This window comes from Periplaneta americana, chromosome 1 (assembly GCF_040183065.1).
Source record: "Periplaneta americana isolate PAMFEO1 chromosome 1, P.americana_PAMFEO1_priV1, whole genome shotgun sequence".
Taxonomy (NCBI): domain Eukaryota; kingdom Metazoa; phylum Arthropoda; class Insecta; order Blattodea; family Blattidae; genus Periplaneta; species Periplaneta americana.
The window spans coordinates 138,840,190-138,846,189 of record NC_091117.1 but is presented as its reverse complement, the minus strand read 5'-3'; positions in this window follow the sequence as shown (position 1 = coordinate 138,846,189).

Sequence of the window (6,000 nt, the reverse complement as noted above, 5' to 3'; positions counted from 1 at the left end):
AGGAAATCTTATATCACAAAAAGTAATGACTCAAACCATTTTGCTCGCCCACCGGAGAAATATACTTCGATAATTTTAAATTCTCGGTGCGTAACGTATCTGCCTCCAGACTAGCTGGCCCAGGTTCTATCCCCGACCGAATCAGTAATTTTCTTGTAAAATTTATACTTCGGGACTAGCAGAGATGGCAATGAATAACTTCTAATCACTAGGTTGTGCACCAATATGTCTGAGTTAAATCCCAAATCTCTCTGCATTGCATATGAAGAGAAGACATATGTCACTGTTGATAGTGATTCGTCCGTCGGACGGGGACGTTAAGCCTAGCGGCCCCCTTGGTGCTATTCGACAGGAGTAGACTACGTGCCGGCACCAGGTTTTCCCTTCTCCTTTTCTCATTTACATTATCATCATTCATTCCATACACTACACTTACACAAGCATTTACATATACACTCACTCTAGTACACGATGAAACTATCAACAGATACACATCATGTACAGCGTGGCTCGCCGAAGTGATGTGCAGGTAGAGAATGGGTCATAATCCTGCCATCTATCCGGAATATTCGGAATCCGAATTACATAAAGTGAAGTGGGTAGGCAATGGATACATACATACATACATACATACATACATACAAACATACATACATACATACGACCTGAGTGGCGTAGTTGGTATTGCGCTGACCATCTATGCTCAAGGTTGTAGATTCGATCCCGGCCCAGGTCTATGGCATTTAAGTGTGTTTAAATGCGACAGGCTCATGTCTGTAGATTTACTGGCATGTAAAAGAACTCCTGCGGGACAAAATTCCGGCATAGTGGCGACGCTGATATAACCTCTGCAGTTGCGAACGTTGTTAAACCATAATTTATTATTACATACATACATACATACATACATACATACATACATACATACATACATACATACATACATACATACATACATACGACCTGAGTGGCATAGTTTGTATTGCGCTGACCATCTATGCTCAAGGTTGTAGATTCGATCCTGGCCCAGGTCGATGGCATTTAAGTGTGTTTAAATGCGACAGGCTCATGTCTGTAGATTTACTGGCATGTAAAAGAACTCCTGCGGGACAAAATTCCGGCACATTTGGCGACGCTGATAGAACCTCTGCAGTTGCGAGCGTTGTTAAATAAACCATAATTTATTATTACATACATACATACATACATACATACATACATACATAATATTAATAATAGTAATAATAATAATAATAATAATAATAATAATAACAATAACAACAATAACGGTATTTCGAATTAATTAACATTCAGATACAATAAATAACGTACCGAGATATAATTACTGTTGTGGTGTTTAAAAAGATGAACTACTTTAATTTATATTTACTTTTCAAATTCTTATCGAAAATTATAAACAAGATCTCGATCTAGTTCGTTTAGAGTTTTTAAATTTATGTTTTCTTTTCTTCTTCACATTAAATTATTTGATTTTTGCACATTTTGTAATAATATTTGGATAAACTAAACTATAAATATTAATAACGTTAGCAACATAACAAAAGTACTGACTTGCCGTGAAGCAATGAGAAATAGGCCTACGTGTTATCTTCGCGACAACTTTTATCTTCTGCTGCAGTATTGTTTTGTACTAGTTGTTTCAAAATGGTCATATTTAAGTATTATGGAGTGTGTATCAACAGTATCTGATAACATCCTCATTTCTGCGCGGATAGCTGTTAATGTTAGAAATTCCTTTCCTGTTATTCATCTGAGTATTTTCGAAATATCTTTAAACTAACACAACAGTGAAATCCTAGTATTTACTTCCAATTCCCGGATTTAGAGCTATAGTTGTTTCACTAACTTTTGCTGCAAAGTAGGTTCGAAGAAAAATGTCAAGGTCGGATATCGAACTCTTGACTTTCCTCTCACAACAGAGAGCTTTCGGAATTGAAACACAGCTATTCTCGTTTTCCTTGTGAGTAAACATGCAATTCGAACTCCAAATTTTAGACAGATAACACTAGCCTGCGAATTTCAACTTTGTGTTTGTTGCCTAAAGTAAATAATGTGATTTTATATAATGTCGATGTGCTGAATTCGAATTTGCAATCCGTTTGCTTCTATCACGTCAGGTTTGTTTGAAAAATCACTTTAAATGTATTGCATAATTACGTGAATTTCATCACAAACTTTTTCATTTCACTTTTTTATTTCAAGTGCAAAAGGAATATTTAAAAGACACAACTTGCTGAAATTATGCGTATGGTTGTTCATACATGTCACTAGAGTGTTTTTGCTTTGTTTTGTCTTGTTTCTTTCACCATTGGATGTATAAATTAGCACAATGTATCACATAAAAAATTACACCACTTGCTTCTTAGTTGAGGAAGTCCTCCTGGTCCTTTTTCTTTTATTTTTGTCTTCAGCTATTTTACGCTTTTACATCCAACAATAATCAGAAAGCATACTGATGTTCCAGCGTCCATGGCATCTCCTTTCGAACTCCTGCAGATCCTTGTGAAATCGTTCACCTTGCGCTTTGCTCAAAATTCCTAGATTTTCGGGGAAATAATCTAGGTGAGAAAACAGAAAATAAATGTTGATACTCATGTTACACCCAAGGTCCTTGTATGCTTCAAGCATGTTAGCCACAATGTTTCGGTAATTAGGACCCTTGTTGTTACCAAGAAATTTTAAAACAAATTCACAGAAGGATATCCATGCTGCTTTCCCCTTTTCACCCACAGTGTTTTTAAATGCTGCATCAGACATCTGTTTTCTTTAGTCAGGACCATTAAATATATTTTCTTTTAATTTGCTTCAGATAGTATTGGAAATTTCTCACATATGTACTTGAAACAGTCTCTTTCCTTATTTAAAGCCACGTTCTGCAGCACCCGACTCTGGTAGATAGTCACTGTCACTCGTCATAATTTTCCTCACCACTACATCAGACTCAGATGAAAACTATTCAAGATTTTCTAGTCGCACAGTGATTGATAGATCAGGCCCATGGGGTACGGGTAAAATGGCTGACCGAATAACTGGATACACGATATGTTTTTTATTTTTAGAATCGTATCCCTTCACATCACACGAACAGAAGTAGCAGTCATTACTATGGTTCAACTGCTCTCTCCAAACCATAGGTACTCCAAAAGATAGCAACAGTCTTCTGCCGTTGAGCCAATGACGAAGTTCATCAATGCATACTCTACATACTTTGTGTGGTATCCAAGCTTTACTTTGGTCTCCAAGTTTGATTCCAAAATAGGCATGGTATGACTTTTTCACAAAATCTGTAAAATTACGCCTCTGCTTAGGCAATGTATATAGCCTACATAAGTTATATAACAAAAATGGTCTGGATTATTTATACATTCTCGATGCGACATGGTAAATACATTTTTACTAAAAAACTCTCAACTTTCTACTCCACAATAAAGCTTCAAAAACTGATTTCGTTTCGTTTCCAGGTGAAACACAGACTACTGAAATGTGAGAGGAACTAGACGAGTTGAGTTGAGTCTCTCACCAAGGTATGGCTGACATTTCTATCTCCCACAAATAAAGATTATGGCAAGGCTGCACGCTATTTCACCCTAACTTCCTTATACGCTTGCACCCTCTATCAGCTAAGAAACATCTGTTATCCTTGATTTTCAATATAAACATCTTAAAAATATGTTGAATATATTTGGTTTTCATATCTTAACATATTAAAACTGCTGTTGTTGAAGTATTATAGTTTAAGTAATTACTCTATAAATTGTCGTAATATATTATAAGAAAATTAAAATAACAAAAAAATGGTACGTGATAGGAACTTTCTGGCTTCGAATTTGACTTCAGCATGCTAAAAATACTCTAAAAACATTCATACTTTGGAGGCAGTAATTTCATCGCAGACTAGTGTAATTTTTATAATAGAAAATGTAATGAAATGTCTTCAATTTCATATAATGACACCCAACGATGTAATTATTCTTAGTCAACTGTCCGAAAATAGATCTGAACCTCATAAGTGATATCAATAAGGCATCACAACTGAACCTGGAGATAATGGAGTAGAGTGGCCAGTTCCTTTTCGCCTCCATTGCATACACTGCCGATTGGCTACACATTACACTAATCAGTAGAGCCAAGAATTGTATGCCATTACGATGTTCTTCATGCGTCTATGACTTTATGTATCGGTACGTAATTGCGTTGGGGTGGGGGATTTCAGTGTGTTTCGTTCAGCTGATCGGTTACATTACGACCGAATACTGCTATTCGTACAGGCAACATTCAACGTCCTGTAAAGAAGAATAATAGCAAGATACCGAGAACGAAAATTGTGACTTAACTTCAAATAATGAAATTTGTAACAATTATACAAGTTTTGAGATAAATGATGCTTGTGTAAAATATTTCAAATATTTCCTCATTGTTTATGCAGAAGTGGAACGAAGTTTTTCTAGATATAAGGCTGTTTTTTCTAGCAACAGGGAATCATTCACCTCTGAAAATTTGAAAATGTAGTTTGTAATTCACTGCAACAATATATGAAATGAAAAATTATGTAAAACAAAAACGTAATGCACTAGCATATAAACATAGTGAAATAATAAGACTGATACTTGTCAATGTTATATTAGGTGTATTTTCTACAGACAGAAAATAAAATATCTTTAAAATAATGCAATTTTTCTTTAACAAAGAAAATGATGTCTCTAAATTTTCCTTTAGCAGATAGTTGTGCTTCGAAGTCAAAGAAGTGACTTTCAACCACCCAAATGCTGAGGACTAACTTATCGTGATGATAAGCATGAGTTTAAATCAGGCATGTCAAAACCCTGCACATTGTGCACTGTTCTGCGTGCAACGTGTAGTTACTATTCCCCTACCTGGAGGGAGTGAATCGGCTTGGAGGGGAACGCGACAGGGCTGTACAGTAGCCTACCTATAGTAGCAGATCAGCTTTTGTTTCAGTAACACAGATCAGTACGTGTGCTCATTGAGCTGTGATTGTGAATGCGTTATGAAAAATAAAGTGAGGAGTCCACAGATATAACGAAGAAGAGAAATCACGAATCATATAACATAACTGTTATGATGTTTTCCTCAGCCAATAGTAATTACTTTAAAATGAAAGGCTTTCATCATATCATGTGGACCTAATAGTGAGATGAGAATTTAAATCATATTAGTAAAGTTCTCAAAATATGATATTCGCCTGCTCTCATTTCTTAATTAGTACTCTCACGGCAAAACAAACATGACAATGATGTTGTTTTGGAGTCTGTACTAACAGAGCCATCAATGGTTAGACGACTTACAACTTTTATTTGATAAGCTGATAAGCGATGAGAATACACGGTGTTTCAAAAATACGAGGCATAATTTCAGGTATGTATTTCCCACATGTAGACAATCAAAATAGTTCATTACAACATGTGTCCGGAAATGCTTTAGTTCCGAGTTATGGCCTTCACAACATTGAAATTCACCGGAATGTTTTTCTTTCCGCAGGTCGTTGCCGTCAAAGGAGACATTAAGAGGGCACTCTGACAGTTCATTCCGAGGCGAAGGTTACATTCAGTGTTGTGTAGACGTTCGACTGTACGACATGTATTCAAATCAAGAGCTGGCAGAGTTACACTTCATGTAGGCCTACGGTAAGGCGGACGGCAATGCTGCGCTGGCTCGTCGTTTGTACCAGGAGAGGTACCCACAGCGACAATGTCCAGATCGGAAGACATTTGTACGTCTCCATTACCGTCTGTGCGAGTATGGAAAATTTAACTCTCCTGGTTTGGGAAGGGGACGACCAAGATCTACAACTCCAGAAGTACAGGAGGAGATTCTGGAGGCTGTGAACATGAATCCTTCTATCAGCACACGAAGGGTAGCGTTGCAAGTCAATGTTCCTCATACGACTGTCTGGAGACTGTTGAAAGAGTATCAATTGTATCCTTATCATTTGCAACGTGTACAGGCCCTGTCACCAGC